The sequence below is a fragment of the Astatotilapia calliptera genome, chromosome 13 (assembly GCF_900246225.1).
Source record: "Astatotilapia calliptera chromosome 13, fAstCal1.2, whole genome shotgun sequence".
Taxonomy (NCBI): domain Eukaryota; kingdom Metazoa; phylum Chordata; class Actinopteri; order Cichliformes; family Cichlidae; genus Astatotilapia; species Astatotilapia calliptera.
The window spans coordinates 436,435-453,594 of NC_039314.1; the positions used below are offsets into that span (position 1 = coordinate 436,435).

A 17,160-nucleotide genomic window follows, 5' to 3' on the forward strand; every position below is an offset into this window, starting at 1 on the left:
TACCCTTGCAGCCCTCAGTCCTCCTCTGTCTTTAGCTCCACTGAACCACTTGGACAGAGCCTTCTCTGCTTCTTGCAAGTTGACTTTTGATGTTAAATAATTCTTCAGTGCCTCTGCAAATGAAGAAGAAGAAAAACGGGCAAGCCAAAGTGAAGTTAATCTTAGCTTACTTCATTTGGTGATGATTTTCAAAGAACAATGTTTATTTCACTTTATTGCCTCAAAAAATATATACAAATTGCATGATAACCAATCTCAGTTACACTTTCAAACACTTTATTAAAAAAGTTTAGTTTTCTAAAGTTCAAATGTCTCAAGTGAAACTAACTTACCATACACAACATTAAAAAGACGCAAATCTCTGAACTTTTTTTCCCCATGTCGGCCAAGCATGTTGTACTCCACAGCCAGCTCAGGTGATATGAGGAATTTCATCATCCTTCTTGTGGCATCGTCTACACTTGTTTCCCCTGTATCTGCTACCATGGCAACCTGAGGGGAACATACAAAAAGGACAGATTAGATACTGGCATCTGGTTAGGATGCCTCCCTGGTGAGGTGTTTTGGGCACGTCCCACCAGGAAGAGACCCAGAACACCCAGGACATGCTGGAGGGACTATGTTTTTCGGCTGGCCTGGGAATGCCTTGGGATTCCCCCGGAAGAGCTGGGCCAAGTGCCTGGAGAGAGCGAAGTCTGGGCCTCTCTACTTAGTACCGGATTGGGTCGAGGGGCAGCAGCCTAAGCTTAAGATAATGGACCGGAATGGAGGATAAATGGACACTTTACATATTACTTAATGTTTACTGTGTGGTGATAAAAAAAAAAATGGTAGTAAACACAAGCTAAACTAAAAAAATTAATTGCGCTTCCTTAACCCTTTATCCCCAATAATGTTACGCAGGATAACTGGTAGGTCTGGTAGGTTTTTTCCTCTACTGTATACTATATGAATGTAATCAAGGATTAATAACAGAAAGAAAAAAGAAATTGAAATTTTGCCATTTTTACTAAAGGCAATCAAAATGTACATGAATAAAATATTTAAATTAGTCAATTCAAATTAATAACTCTAAAACACTGAACAAAATTAAGTATTTGACCCTGTGGTTTATTTTCGGACATCTCTTTTCTTCTAAAAGTCCAGGCGCGTTGGGCCCCTGGCAGAGCTCAGGTTTGACGAGACAGGTTTGGAAAAACCTGTCGCTGGCGACTTTTTGGGGGCTAAAGGGTTAAAATAAATAGGAATTGGCCAAAATTTGTATAAACTATGAAATAGCAGAACAAAAGTAAAAAAAAAAATCTTTATCTGTTATCAGAATCAAATATTTGATTAGAATAAAAAATTTAACTTTCTGGAAGATTTCTCGTTACATCTGTCATAAAAGTAACAACATCTCAGAAAAGAAACATGATAGCAACAGAAAAATATGATAGCAGTGTGATGTGATGGTCCCTGGCCAGATTTTTACACATATTATAAGCCCTGTGACACAAAAACCACAGAACTCTGACACACACAGACTGTTTTCCTTCGTGCTAATGAAGAAAAATGCTGGTCTGGTATGTAAAAGGGAATTTATTCTTCCAGGACCTGAAGCTCCGTAATGCAGCCCTCCAACAGCCAAACCTATCTGTTCTCTGATTGTCTTGATGCATGCTCAATCATCCAGGTAAGTAAATCTCCAAAAGTTGATTCTGTTCATCTGGACGTAGCGCTTGCAGCATTTTCTCCCACTGAAAATGCTACGTCCAGATGAACAGAATCAACTTCTGGAGATGTTCTCTGATTGGATTGTTTAATTGGTGATTGACATGCAATTGACCAATCAGCTGAAAGGAAGAAAAATAGGGTCAAAATTTGGATGTGTAAGTATAAATCCACACACAGCCAGGAAAGCCGAGCGCAGAGTTGTTTGTAGCACCAATTCAGCCAGAGTGGAGCCAGATGGATTTTCCATCCATCCACACTGTAAAGTCTATAGACCAGCAAGTGATAAATTAACAGTGTTGTTGGTATTTTCTAAAATAGTTGTATGCAATAGGAATTGCTGTTTATAGTCCTCCTGTATATCTGCATGTTCCCTCCCAATTAAAACCTGTGATAATGGAGATTCAAATTCATGTCATACCTATACCAACAGTTATCAAGTATCCAGATCGACCTTTACTGATGTGCTCTGTCAGTGCGCCCCAGGGCAGCTGTGGCTACAATGTAGCTTGCCATCGCCAGTGTGTGATTGTGTGTGTGAATGGGTGAATGACTGAATGTAGTGTGAAGCGCTTTGGGGTCCTTAGGGACTAGAAAAGCGCTATAAAAATGCAGGCCATTTACCATTTAAAGGAAAATTGTTATTTCCATGTATTTTCCTGTTCTGCCTTCAACTTTGAGGACTTCCCCCCACATTTCTAGTTGTGACAGTGCACCTACAACAAAAAAAATCTGCTGTGATTTACATTTGTTGAAAGAGCAATTTTGTAAAATAGTCTATTTTTGTATGCACAGTTTACAAATCTGTCCTGTACAGCATGGACTGATTGCATGCTAAAAAGTTGTTGCTTAAAAATAAAACAATAAATTTTTAATTAATAACATCAGCAGAAAGCCTTGTTATTAATTAGATGTACAATTTCTATAGAATACGAAACAACTCAGTTCATTTTTGATCATATCAATACCAGCATATTACACAACTAGTGATGGGATTTTCGTCTCTTTTTAGAAAGCCGGCTCTTTCGGCTCCCAACCGGCTCTTCAGGTTGTTTTGTTGCTTTAATTAATTTATTATTAACAACAATATAAAATTATGAACAAAAGGAATTACTAATGTAAAAAAAGAAACGTGGTTTTATTTATATATGTTTATATATAAATATATATGGTGGCCCCTAGAGACAAAGCATGTACAAACTCCAAAACCCATTTCTAGCGTCAACTGAACTTCCAAAACAGAGCTATCTAGATCACTTAATTTACACAATTGAAATCATATGTGTATTTTTTGTGTATTTATACACAAGCACTCATATATATTCATAAAAAATTCCAAAAGCTGTTCATTTACCTGTTACTACCACACACCAAATCCGGTCGTTGGTACTTCCTGGCTTGTGTAGCCACTAGGTAACAAAATCTCAACACTGTGCCTAGCATCCTGGAGCACCTCTGTTGTGTTTTGTACGTGCTTTGGAGTTTGTACGTGCTATGGAGTTTTTACGTGTTTTGGGGTTTGTACGTGCTTTGTCTCTAGCAGCCACCGTAAATATACTTTTATTTATTCTCTCCACATAAAATGTAATAAATAAATCATATAATACAAAAAAAACAACTATTTACATTTCAACTTTTAACTATTTAAATTTTCAGCTTTTTCCTTTTAAACAAATTTAAAGTGAAACAACACAAAACACTGCAAACCACAACACAATTAAATATAAATTATAATATGAAAACAAACAGAAGATGCACATTCTCTGTCATATGGGCCTGCATGAATAAACTTTCTGAATCCTTTATCATCCGCAATTGAAAATAGTTGTGGATGATTACTATACCTTTCTAATGTGACGTTGTTGTCCCTGGCTCTCTTTCTCTCTCTCTCCCTCCTGCTCTGTTACTGTGCTACTGCGTGTGTAACAACCGCCCCTCCCCCCTCTTCCCAGCGCAAAGCACAAGGCTCGCGTGCAGAGTGAAGCGGAAAAAAAGTGCGAGAGAGAGAGGGTGAGAGAGAGAGAAAAAACACGCTTGTGTCGTTCACTTCAAAGAGCCGTTTCGTTTTGACCAACACATCACTAACAACCATGATGAAAAACGCTCATCTGCTTCCATCACCATCAGCTGATTAACATTGAGCTGCTGCAGTCAACACCATCAAAGTAATTTACTGTTTAATGTTATGTTATTGAATGCTTTTATTTTTAAATCTTTACCAGCGCTTAAAGACTGTAGATGTTCACACCTGGTGTTAGAAAACCGAGCTCACTGCAGTATTTTTTTTTATAACAGGAAATTTAAATTTTTATTGGTTACCGTGTTTATTACCACTTTTATCAGTAATGTACTTCCTATAAAATATGGATTTGATAAGTTACCGGTTTATTGAAATCAGCTAGTGAACACATCGATCACTTTATTGAACTACACGCCTTACACTCTTGTGAGCTCTGGTTACTAACAGCAGGTGTGAATGTTTGGAGTCCAAAACGCAGATAAAGATTAGAATAACAAGGCAATGTAAAATCAGTTTAATGCAGTTGACAGTAGCAGCTCAGATGGAAATCAGCCAATTGTGAGGAGAGCAGAGGACCAAAACTGTCAGAGTTGTGGGTCAAGTGAAGAGAACACTGTTGGCATTATTGTTAGCATAAAAGATGAAAATTAAATAAATGTTAAATTTTAAAATAGATCATTGCCTCCTGTGCCTAAATAAATATATATACTTAATACCAATAAAAAAAAAAGGATGCCCCAAAGACCATCACTTTTCAAAAATAATAATAATAATAATAATAATAAGTAATACAAATAATATGAAAGTTACTTACATGTCAAAGATGGTGCTTGTGATCTTGAAGAATCTAAACGTGATAAGGAAATGAAAGAAAGTGCATGAGAAAATACAAACATTTTTGTTTTTTCCCAGGATAATTCAATATAAAAGATTCTCTTACTAATGCACAAAATGAACAGTGTAATTAAAAGTTTGAAAGGCACTGCATGTGTTTATATGATAAACTGACTAATTCAAGCAGCAAAAGTCACAGGAAGATATATCAAAATGGTGACTTATGCCAGAACAAATGACTTGACAGACATAAATCCTAAATTCCTTTAAGTAAAAAAGGAATTACTTTTTTATAAGTGGTCCCTAGTGGTTTTCAAATTATTACATGGCTTGTTAATTTTTTATTAAATTATTAAGAAGCCAGATGAGTTCAAAACATTTACAAATTACTATAAAGCACTATCCAAACTTCAAATCAAGTGGCAAAATCTCCAAATTAAAAGTACTCGCAAACTATAAAAATTTGATTATACTTAAAAATATGCAAAAACTAATTTAGTGGAATTTTTACCTGCTCAAGAATACATTGAACATGCAATATTTAATTGAAAAGAACAAAATTTGTGTACTTTTAGAAAGGATTATTAAATATTTGGGGATACTAGACATAAAGAGGGTCTCGTACATTTACGGGCATCTAATTTCCTGGATTTAATGGTTTAAAAGTTTAATAGGTCTTTGAAGTTGATAATAAAATTGAGTCCATTATTAGCAAAAAGAATTAAAAAAAAAAAAAGAGCAAAAAAATGCTTAATATATAATAATTGTTTTAAACTTAAGCTTTGTAATTGTAGCAGATTTCATTATGTCTGTAATTTTTTTATTTAGCCCCACAGTAGTAAAAGCCATAAATGGGAGTTAGATTTATTACTAGTATTTTACACAGCATTCAGCTATAATAACATGTTCTGCATTTTCCTACTTCACCATCTGATCTGAACAGCTGCACTCTCTTAATTAATTAATGACCTAACATTTCTCAGTAACCAATAACTAGATGGAACAGCACAGTATCTAAGAGAGTGATCAGACAGTGTTTGAGCTAAAGACGCTGTGTGTTTCTTTTGGGGGCTTTTTACACACTGATCCACCACCGTTTTCCCATAGTACAATGCATATCTGGTAACATTACCGTATTCAGATCAGAAAACCGTTTCAGCTGCAGGCATCTACTCCTGTAATTTAAACAATCACCTTGCTACACTGCACATGAATATTACGTAACATGGTATGACTAGCTCATGTTCAGACATTTAAGATACTGTTCAGCCATTTTGTTTACTGGGTAGTGCATAATGGCCGAGTTAGCTGAGCAGGAATCCACTAAAGCCAAAAAAATAATATAAATTTTTTAAATTAATTACAAAAACCTTATAGGAAAACCCAAGAAACAGTTGCAGAAGCACAGAAAAAAACTGCCGTGTACGTTATAGTGTGTAAATTCAAAAACTGTATAGAGAGAATGGTGCAATGAAAACAGAATAAGATAAGATGAACTTTATTGAGTAGAATATAGGCAGTAAGAGTTTTTTAATTAACTTTAAATTATGTTTGCCAAAGACAATGCAGCAAATTAACCCAGTTCTACCTGCTAGCTAAAGATGTTATGCTTCTCCCCCTTATACCGTTTAGGACGACTATAGAAAGTTACTAAAATAACCATTGATGAAAACGTATCAAACTTTAAGTATTTACCTTTGTCATAGTTTTCGATTCTTTGGTATCCTTTTGTCCTCCACGTTCTTAAACACCAGGGAGAGAAAAGGCGCAACAGACGAAAGACCGCGAAGACTAGACGCTAGGCGGTGCAATCTGCTCCTCCCTCTTTTTAAACGAGCCAATAGGAGCTGCTCACATTAAAAACAACTTTATTTAAAAAGTCGTTTTACACCTGATACAAAAATTTTAAAAGTCAAACAATGCACAAGTTTAAAAGAACAATTTTATTTTTAAAAGTTTTTTAAGCATAGGGATGGTTAATATGTTTTAAAAAGTAATATATAATATTTATCAAAAAGTGTCACCCAAATCAACATCATAATAAAAATATAATTAATAAAAATATAATAATGATAAGAAGAAGAATAACAGTTTACCTAAAAGCTCTTCTAACATTAGACTGGTTTTGAAAAGTTTCAATAGTGTCAATACACCATAAGGACAAGGGAGTTTCACAGTTGAAGTGTGACTGCTTGAAAGACCCCATTCCCTCTCCTTTCCACTAGTTCAAAGAAAATATAAATTATTTCTGGTTATATAATTTGAGGGCACAAGTTTGAAGAGTAACATTTTAACAGATCGGTAATATACTTCAGGAGCTTTACTGGATCTGATTAACCAAAACTTCCATCTTCCATGTAACTAACTGTCTTTTCTCTAATACAGTAGAGTGTGTCTGATCTACTAAAAATCCTCAACTGCATGTTTGCTCAAGTAAATAGTCTTAATTGTTTGAACAACCAGTAATCCTTAATTTGCAAATGCCAAATCTGGATTTTGTCTGTGTAATTCACTTTTATCTTAGGTTTTTTATTCGTATTTTTTGCTTTTCTTTTTTTCTACTCTTGTGTCCGTTTTAATCACTTATTATTGCTGCTGTGACAAGTGAATTTACCTAAGAAGAATCATGAAGTCCTTATTTTATCTTATCTGAGCCTCACCATGCAGCCTACCATGCAGAGTTCACATTAAGTACATAAAATGAAATCTAAAATTAAAAAGTAACCAGTTTCAAACCAGTTATTTGGAATAGTGTGCAGAGTGTTTTGAGTAACATTGAATGTTCAAAAACACCAAAGTTCCTATAGTCTCACTTGACAGCTGGGTTGTAGTGTCTGATAACACATAACATCTTGAGGTCTCAATGTGGACTTTGAGTACATTTGCTAGCCAAGGCTAAATACTGAGAGGGTCAAAAATGAAGGGTCAAGAACATCTGACTGTACGTAAGGGTAGCAAAAGTGATAGACTGAGGTTGTGCCAAATATGTTAAAGTTAGGGTGATTTCTTAGAGAATGGTACCACATGGGTGCCGTCTGCAGGTTATAAAAGAGAGTTATGTTCATACTTTCTTTTGAGATTATTTTTACAATTTGACTTTCAGAACTCCCTGGGTTGTGCGCAATCTGTGATGGGCTTGTTTGGAATAAATCCTCCTTTATTCAAATAACACTTTCTCAGGCTCTTCACAGAAGAAGAATCCTCACATAAGCATGTGCTACCATTTTGAACCAATGTACACATTTACCATCACTAACCCAACTAGGACCTACATTGGATGCCCACCCATATGGATTTGATGTTAGAAACGCAAGTGGGTCCCATATATACTAAACAATCTTGAGCCCATGTAAAATATATGCCCATATTAATTTAACATAACCCATTTGGGGCCCACATAGACATGTTTTCAGGGTCTGACTTGCATTTGCCCATGTGTGACACATATAGTTTGACCAGGTGGGCCCCACCTATGTCATCAGTACCAAAAAATATATACCGATTACCTCACTTTGCCCCACCTGGGGCACACAGCAAATGCTTTTCTTTAAATGACTGTGTTTGCCCATGTCTAACCCAGGTGAAAAACCCAAGTGGGTCCTACGTGTGTTTCCCATTTTGAAACAAGTGAAGTGTTTCCCATGTTTGACCCAGCCAGGACCTACTATATGTTTCCACTCGGTTTTGCCCATATGGCTTTAATGTGAGAAACCTAAGTGGGTCCCATATATACTAAACAATCTTGAGCCCACATAAAATATATGCCCATATTAACTTAACATAACCCATATGGGGCCCACATAGACATGTTTTCAGGGTCTGACTTGCATTTGCCCATGTGTGACCCATATAGTTTGGCCAGGTAGGCCCCACCTGTGTCATCAGTACTAAAAAATATATACTGATTACCTAACTTTGCCCTACTTGGGGCACACAGCAAACGCTTTTCTTTAAATGACTGTGTTTGCCCATGTCTAACCCAGGTGAAAAACCCAAGTGGGTCCTACGTGTGTTTCCCATTTTGAAACAAGTGAAGTGTTTCCCATGTTTGACCCAGCCAGGACCTACTATATGTTTCCACTCGGTTTTGCCCATATGGCTTTAATGTGAGAAACCTAAGTGGGTCCCATATATACTAAACAATCTTGAGCCCACATAAAATATATGCCCATATTAACTTAACATAACCCATATGGGGCCCACATAGACATGTTTTCAGGGTCTGACTTGCATTTGCCCATGTGTGACCCATATAGTTTGGCCAGGTAGGCCCCACCTGTGTCATCAGTACTAAAAAATATATACTGATTACCTAACTTTGCCCTACTTGGGGCACACAGCAAACGCTTTTCTTTAAATGACTGTGTTTGCCCATGTCTAACCCAGGTGAAAAACCCAAGTGGGTCCTACGTGTGTTTCCCATTTTGAAACAAGTGAAGTGTTTCCCATGTTTGACCCAGCCAGGACCTACTATATGTTTCCACTCGGTTTTGCCCATATGGCTTTAATGTGAGAAACCTAAGTGGGTCCCATATATACTAAACAATCTTGAGCCCACATAAAATATATGCCCATATTAACTTAACATAACCCATATGGGGCCCACATAGACATGTTTTCAGGGTCTGACTTGCATTTGCCCATGTGTGACCCATATAGTTTGACCAGGTGGGCCCCACCTGTGTCATCAGTACCAAAAAATATATACCGATTACCTCACTTTGCCCCACCTGGGGCACACAGCAAATGCTTTTCTTTAAATGACTGTGTTTGCCCATGTCTAACCCAGGTGAAAAACCCAAGTGGGTCCTACGTGTGTTTCCCATTTTGAAACAAGTGAAGTGTTTCCCATGTTTGACCCAGCCAGGACCTACTATATGTTCCCACTTGGTTTTGCCCATATGGCTTTCATGTGAGAAACCCAAGTGGGTCCCATATATACTAAACAATCTTGAGCCCACATAAAATATATGCCCATATTAACTTAACATAACCCATATGGGGCCTACATAGACATGTTTTCAGGGTCTAACTTGCATTTGCCCATGTGTGACCCATATAGTTTGACCAGGTGGGCCCCACCTATGTCATCAGTGCTAAAAAAATATATTGATTACCTAACTTTGCCCCACCTGGGGCCCACATAGACATGTTTCAGGGTCTGACTTGCATTTGCCCATGTGCGACCCATATAGTTTGACCAGGTGGGCCCCACCTATGTCATCAGTGCTAAAAAAATATATTGATTACCTCACTTTGCCCCACCTGGGGCCCACATAGACATGTTTTCAGGGTCTGACTTGCATTTGCCCATGTGCGACCCATTTAGTTTGACCAGGTGGGGCCCACCTGTGTCATCGATACTAAAACATATATTGATTACCTAACTTTGCCCCACCTGGGGCACACAACAACAGCCTATCCTTAAATGACTGTGTTTGCCCATGTCTATCCCAGGTGGAAAACCCAAGTGGGTCCTACATGTGTTTCCCATTTTGGACCAAGTTAAGTGTTTCCCATGTTTGACCCAGCTAGGACCTACTAAAAGTGCTCACTTGGGATGGCCCATATGGGTTTAATGTGAAGAACCCAAGTAGGCCCCATACAAAAAGCCCAGTTTGAGCCCATGCCCACATGGTACCCATCCAGCCCGAGCAAAAACCAGGTGGGGCCCATATATACATGTTGGCTGGGAAGATGGCAGCCCTGTATTTCTCGTCGCTGGACCGTTGCCGACTCTCGTCAGTGTTAACCCCAGCTCAGTTCGTTCTCGTGTTTCCCTAGCGATCTTCTTACAGTAACCTTTTGCATCTCTGTGAATAGATTTCCCTGGACCTGCCCCTGTGTTACCTGAGCGATCAAGTGTGTGAGGATTGGAGCGAGCTTTTGTGTTTCTTGTGGAGTGTGAAGAGGAGCGTGGAGCGTGGATGGAGTGAGGACTTTGGAGCGTGTGTGGACTGCAAGTGTCTTTCCCCCCTCCTGTTCGTGTGTGGATTCCCGGAACCCGTCTTTTCCCCACTGTGTAAATAGATCACCTGGTGCTTCTGTAAATAAAAAACCTTTATTGTTCCCTACTCAGAGCCTACGCGTGAGTCCGTTCAGTCCCGTTGTGACAGAGGGTAAGGACGTAAATCGACTGGTAAAGAGGGACTGGTGAAGAGTCTGCAGCCGCAGCACCGATCCATCTGTCCATCTCCTGTTCCCTTCTCTGATCACTCGTGAACAAGACTGCGAGTTTTGTAACTTAATAAAAGCAGTAATTTGTTTGCCAGAGTGCCCCTTCCACGTCACACCCTGTTCTTTCCTTCTTGTCTTATATGAAAATTCACTTTGTGTAGCTTTTTGGGAAATTGTTAAACTTCAGGAAGATTCTGAACATGCCCCATCGTTTAGCCAGCTCTTTGGAGCTGAGCAGGTTCAGGCCTGTTGTTGTAAGTTTTATAAAACGATCTCATTTAAACGGATAATCCAGCTGAAGCTTCAGACAGCCGTCAGACAGTGAAACACTGCCATCTGCTGGACGCGAATAACAAAGACGCTGCTTTGACGGGTGAGGGAGTTTCAACAAGTCTGCAACGACTCAAGCATCAAACTACAGAACTATTCTAGCGGACATGGTGCTCTAATGACTGCTTCATTAACGCAGGTCAGAAAGGATCAAACATATCAATAAATCATAAAACACAAAACGTCTCTTATTGCCCAGGGCTCAGGAAGTGAGTGTGTTCCTTATAGCCCAACACGTTCTCACTCCCAACTCGTCAAACGTGTGACGCATGGTCAGGCTCCCTCTGCTTCACTTATGGACCATATGGACCACCAGGTAAGACCATTTAAACGGACAGCATTTATAGAATGACTATTAAAAGTCAGCGAGTGTCAGTAATGTTAATGTGGTTATGTTAGTAATACACCGAGTGCTAATATAACAGCTTTAAGATGCATTTGTAGATGTTATTACGTGTTTTACCGTCTTTATGGTGCTAGCTTAAAGTTACGGTGTAAACGTTAGCTTATATTGGAGGAAAGCTGTTACTGTTTAAACGATGTTAGCACAGAAATATTAGCTTCTGTCATGACTGATGAAGTTACTAGTTAATAAAGTTTCCAGTAAAGTGTTTAATCGCAGCCACAGACTGACAGCAAATATCTCGATTAGCTTCAGTGCATCTGTAATAAATATGTGCAAGTTTCAGTGCTTCGTTTAAACTGTATGATACTTATACTGACCCAGGGTCAGTGTAAAATACAATCCTAGCTGTGTGAACAAAGCCTGGCTGCTTTAATCCTGCATGACAAACCTCAGGATGCAGGTTATTATTACTCTTTCCTGCTGGCACACCTGTCACACCTGAGAGTCAGCTAGAAACTCACAGTGACGTGGACATCATGCAAAGACTGCCAGACTCTGTAATACTGCAAATGATCAGTGACTCAGGTTATCACTAAACTTTAAACGGCACCTCTGTGTCTCTGTGTGCTGAACATCTAGGATTGAGTCAGGCTGCATTGACTGTGGGACTTTAATGTGTTAAAAGCAGGTTGAAGACGGCTCAGAAACATTTGAAGATTAAAATTTAGCATTATGGCTGCTGGTGGTTTGTAAAGCCTCTACTCAGCTGTATTTTTGTTACTAATTTATGTTTGTTGTTGTTTAACACAGATTTCAGAAGAGCAAATATGCTTAATAGTTTAACTAGATTTCATTTGTCAGTGTGGGACTGCTGAGTCACCTGAAGAACTCATTTCATTCATTCTCCACATGATGTTCATTTACAGAAATGTTTCACAGGAACTGATTTCTCCCAAAGGGTGAACTAGTGTGTTTCCATAGATTACCTCTGTATGAATGTACTTCTTAAATGAAGGCAAGTGTTTGTCCTTTTTTGTTCCTCAGGTACAGTACGTGATATCAAGGGCAGGCGGTCATCACTGGGGGTAGACAAGAAGCAGACGTACTTCCAAGAGGGAGCTGCAGTGAGGTCAGAGGTCAGAATCTGAAACAGCTCAGGTTTATATTTTAGAGGTTATAAAAAATCAAAATGTATTATTTAAAGAAACCTTTAAATAATAGTCATAATTATGATTATTATAAGAAATATCAAACATTTAAGTGGATTTTCTGTTACACATATCGTGTTAGCCCTGCAATAAACTGGCAGCCTGTCTTTGTCCTGTATCAGCTGGGATAGGCTTCATCCTCCTGCAACCCTGAATTGGATACATTGTATTCCAATTATGTAATCTGATCATTTACAAACTCAAGGTATCTAATCAAAATGTAAGTGATGCCGCCCTTGACAGACAGGGAGATTTTATTCCTCAAAGACCATCATCCAGTCGAAGTACTAGTTGCCACGTGGTCAGTGTTCTCACAACCATTGATTTTATCTCACAACTTGTTTTCACCAAAGAATTTCAGTAAGTAAATATTCTTCAATCTCTTTTTCCCCCCAGTGTCTGCAGATCAGCATCAGTGTCCACGTGAAGAACCTAGTTATGTTGCCAGTGTCAACCCAACAAAAGGTACTTTACCTTCTTGTATATATTGTGATTCCTTTACTTTTATATTTGTTGTTATAGTTGAGTTAGGCAGGGCTTTTGTGCAGTCCTAAGAAACATACTGCCTAGAGTGTTTTTCACTTTGTGGAAGAGTTTCTTTATTTTTTTTCTGTTAGTGTGTGGAACTGAGGTGCTTCGTCAGGAGCTCCTTCAGTTGTTGGAGGATGGAGAAGAGGACGCAGCCATGACTTGTGAGACGTTGTCTGAGTCAGCTGCTACTCACTGGGCGATCAGAAACATGGTGTCCTTGCTAAAGTGGAAAGAGGCCAGGCCTTGTCTTATAGACAATATGTTAGCTACTCTGGATCCACAGTCACACCGTGTGTGTCAGTGTGGCAAACAAGTAGTTGTGAGGTGTCTGGACTGCCTGCCTCTTCCATTCCTTTGTGCTGACTGTGATATTGCAGTTCACACACGCTTTGTCCTGCACAGCAGAGAGGCAGTAACAGGAGGGTTTTTGCAGCCTTCATCAGAGTTTCACAATCCAATAGGTACGGTTTTTAAGTCTTATGCATTTATTGCTATGTACTATGAGTGTGTGCTGTTATTGTATATTTATTGTGTATCATTTAATTTCCAATTCTTTTTATATATATTGTGTGTTTTTAATGTTAGTTCGGCTGTTGCCTGTGCAAAGACCAGACTGTGTGTGACTGCCCAGCAGGTAACGTTGAGGTTTCACCCGGTGCAATTGTGGCTCTTGTAACCATAAATGGTAAGTTGCTCTTTTGTCACACACTACATACACAATAGATGTGTTTGCAGGTTTTATTGCAAATTGTACATTGCTACATTGTTTTGAATTACCCTCGGCCCGCAGTATATGTGGGCACCTGTCAAAGGTCATTTGGATTTACCAGACCGCTTTGAAAACAACATGGGAAAAAATGAATGTCTTTGTTGAGCCATGACTGGATTTCTCCTTATCCTTCCTAAAGGCCGTTATAACCTTGCACTGCCAGTGGTGAGCTGCACCAGCTGTGGCCTAATGTGGTCCCCCTCAGTTAAGGACTTCCAGGGTGGTGGATATTGGCCTGGCACCTTAAATTTCTGCACCCTGTTTTCAATGGATGTCTTTCAGTCTTTCTATGACATTAAGAAGCTGCAGCAGGGATGTCACTTAAGGCCTTTGTCAAAGTGCTGGATGAACGAACAGCCCATTTTGGAAGGGTGAGTTTCTAAATTTGTCAAGTTTAAGGAAATTGTGCAAATCAATGTTTATGATGACTGTCCGTGAATATTCTGTTGTTTGTCCTCTACTTAAAAGACTGGCCGAATATCAGCTGATGCCTTCAGCAAAAGTTTCTTGGAGTGGAGTGCTGTAAAGTTTGAGGTGGACAGGATGTGCAAGGAGCCATGCTTTAGCTGCCCTGCCTGCACTCCAGACATGCTCGCCGTCTCAGTTGATGGAAACTGCAAGCTTTATCGCTTTCAATCAAATGCAAGGTACGTTATGCATTGTGTACATAAATCAAATATGGATTTGTACAAAAATTGTATTTTGATGTTTCTTTTCAAACAACTGTCACCGTGTTCGTTCAGCACTTCAGAGCAGGGGAACTTTGAAGGTGTCTTCATTGAGAAAGATGAGGAAGTTGCTGAGTTTGTGAAATACATCCAGAGACACACAAATGATGTAAGATACACATATATATCAGTGCTGTCAGCGTTAATCTTGTTAAAATGACGTTAACGCCATAACCATATACTCATACGTGTGTGTGTGTGGATACATATTTGGATGGGTGGATATTTATTTTGTTTTTCTCTTGGTGTTGTCGTAATACTATTTACTTGACTTTATCTTAATGTGTACTTCATTTTGAGTAGCTCACACTTGGATGTGCGAGGTATACTGCAGCTTGTAGGCTTGGATACGTTTAAGACATTTTGTTATAAGGTTGAATGAATTCAGCAGTCATGTATTGTGACCTCCTTTCTATACATCAAATGGGGAGGTGCGTTTCAGGATGGGGCCGGTTCTACAGTTGGAGAAGAGGTGGAACAAGTAAACAGTTTCCTGTCTAGGGCGGCCATCACAACGAAGTACATGTCTAAAGCAGGTGTGTGTCTGTGTGTGAGATTCCACTCAGTCTCCTGCTCATTCATTCTTATTTGTATACTAACTGAAATGCAGGGCGAACAGACATGCTGAGCCTCCTGGCTTTGGGCTGGAACAAAAGGAAAGTGGAACAACTGGGCCGCACTTTGAGCCAGAGATATCTAAAGGTCATTTTTTCAACACCCATTTTAATGTGTGTGGTAATGGGGGAAAACACCAGTACTCTAAAAATGTCAATATGAATGACATTTATTAATGTATTCTTAGATCATAAGGATCCTTAGAGAACAAGTGGAGAGCCTGAATGCGAGCAGAAATGAGCTGGGTGTGGATGACGACACGCTGCAGCAATGGGCTGAAGGTGAGTCTCAATATAATGCACTCGTGTATAACAACAGGACCCACCATGGCCCCATTAAAGAACTTAGAGTTAAGATCTTTCTGACAGTGTCAACAAACAATGAAAAATAAGCTTGTAAAAGCAGAATTGATGGCAGAGTTGTTGCGTTTGATCAAATTGGATTGGACCTGGGTTGAAGTGATGTCGTACTAGTTGGTTTTATAAAGCTGAACACCAACATACTTGTTATCTCATGATAATGCAGCACATGAAGGCTCCAGATGTCTTATAATGAATATCATCAAGTCAGTGATTACAGAGTCCACTGTAGTTTGGTGACTGTTACTCATCCTGTGTTCTCATTAATATTCCTCTCACTTAGAAACGGATCAAACTGATGGCAGCCTTGGAGCGTTGCAGGCACGAGTAGAGGAGCTTGTCGTCATCATCAGAGTGCGAACACAAAGTCTTTACAGACAAAATGGTGTCACAGTTTCTTTGAAACGGACCGTTTGATGCTCAGTTTGTACAGCTTGTACAGCTACTTTGTAAACAGAATAAAATCAGATCCAGGTTTGTTTAAGCTGGATGTGATTTGTTCTAGCAAACGAATTGATGAGTGTAGATTAAAATGTAAATATATGCATTATGTGAAGGTGTTCCTTTTTATGATTATTTACAGATAGCAACAAGAGGCGACACAGAATTCGCAAGGTCATCTTAGATGAGAAGAAACGCTTGGCGGCTGCTGTTGACGACTACAACAAGGAAACAAGCAACAAAGCAAATCGTATCCAGTGATGCCCTCATGCAGAGCGACGTTTGGCCCTGGCAGAGCACAAGTGAACGTAAGCTCTTGATTTCTAAATATCCTTTTTAAACAAACTCCCAGTATCTGAGCAGCAGTTGAATGTTTTGTTCTTGAATCATAATATGCTGCTATGTTTTCCCATCTGATGTTGTTAAACTGCAGCTGCTGCTGACCTCCGGACAAAGAGAAAGGTCTTTGAGAAGGTGATGGCTGTGAGGCGCCTGAGAGAGGAGGAGATGATCCTTTGCAGGGAGATGCAGCATCACTGGACAGTGTTGCAAATGCGATCTGTGGTGTTGGGGACAATCTCCTCAGACTGTAAGCACATCTTTTATTTATTTATACATTTGGTGATGAATTGATTGAAAATAATAGCAGATGCTAAAGTCTTACTGGATCTTTTACCTATATTTGGGTTGCTAGCTAACACTGCCTTCTCCCTTAAAAAAAGTTTAATTACATGATCCTAACTCCTTGTTTATGAGGTGAGGTTTGTTTGTTTGTTTTACTTATATTTAATAGTTTTGTTGTTTTTACAGCCTCCCTTGTTGGCATGTCGGAGGATGCACAGAAAGGACTCCATAGCCTGGTTTAAAAACAAAGTGAACTGAAAGCTGAAACGCTCAAAGTAAAGGACGTGTACAAGAGAATCCTCAGCCACCAACCACTCCTGGAAATGGACTCAGAGGAGGAGGAGGACGTTTCAGACGATGAGAGTGATTTGAGCACTTCTGATGAAGACTGATTGTGTCATCATTGATGTTATGTTTGCTAGAATAAAAAGTTAATCACATCTGTTTAATGTGATTTTCATAATGTCT

At 39.0% G+C, this 17,160-nt stretch overlaps 1 protein-coding gene, 2 long non-coding RNA genes and 1 pseudogene across 5 annotated transcripts in view; 3 read left to right on the forward strand and 1 right to left on the reverse strand.

Moving 5' to 3' along the window:
- LOC113035143 (protein NLRC3-like) overlaps positions 1 to 17,160 on the forward strand; it is a 312,272-nt gene that overhangs the window by 114,638 nt on the left and 180,474 nt on the right. The gene's annotated exons all lie outside the window — the stretch shown is intronic.
- The window catches only part of LOC113035137 (NACHT, LRR and PYD domains-containing protein 12-like), a 257,654-nt pseudogene that overhangs the window by 92,809 nt on the left and 147,685 nt on the right, over positions 1 to 17,160 (reverse strand).
- On the forward strand, positions 14,856 to 15,521 carry LOC113035160 (uncharacterized). Its single transcript, XR_003274304.1, has 3 exons — positions 14,856 to 15,189; positions 15,264 to 15,355; positions 15,456 to 15,521. It is a non-coding gene; the product is annotated as an uncharacterized LOC113035160 (long non-coding RNA).
- On the forward strand, positions 15,531 to 17,126 carry LOC113035158 (uncharacterized). 3 transcript variants are annotated; one of them, XR_003274300.1, is made up of 5 exons: positions 15,531 to 15,549; positions 15,911 to 16,101; positions 16,211 to 16,376; positions 16,502 to 16,657; positions 16,879 to 17,126. It is a non-coding gene; the product is annotated as an uncharacterized LOC113035158 (long non-coding RNA). The 3 variants fall into 3 exon arrangements; XR_003274299.1 differs by having other exon boundaries at positions 15,911 to 16,012; XR_003274298.1 differs by having other exon boundaries at positions 15,911 to 16,376.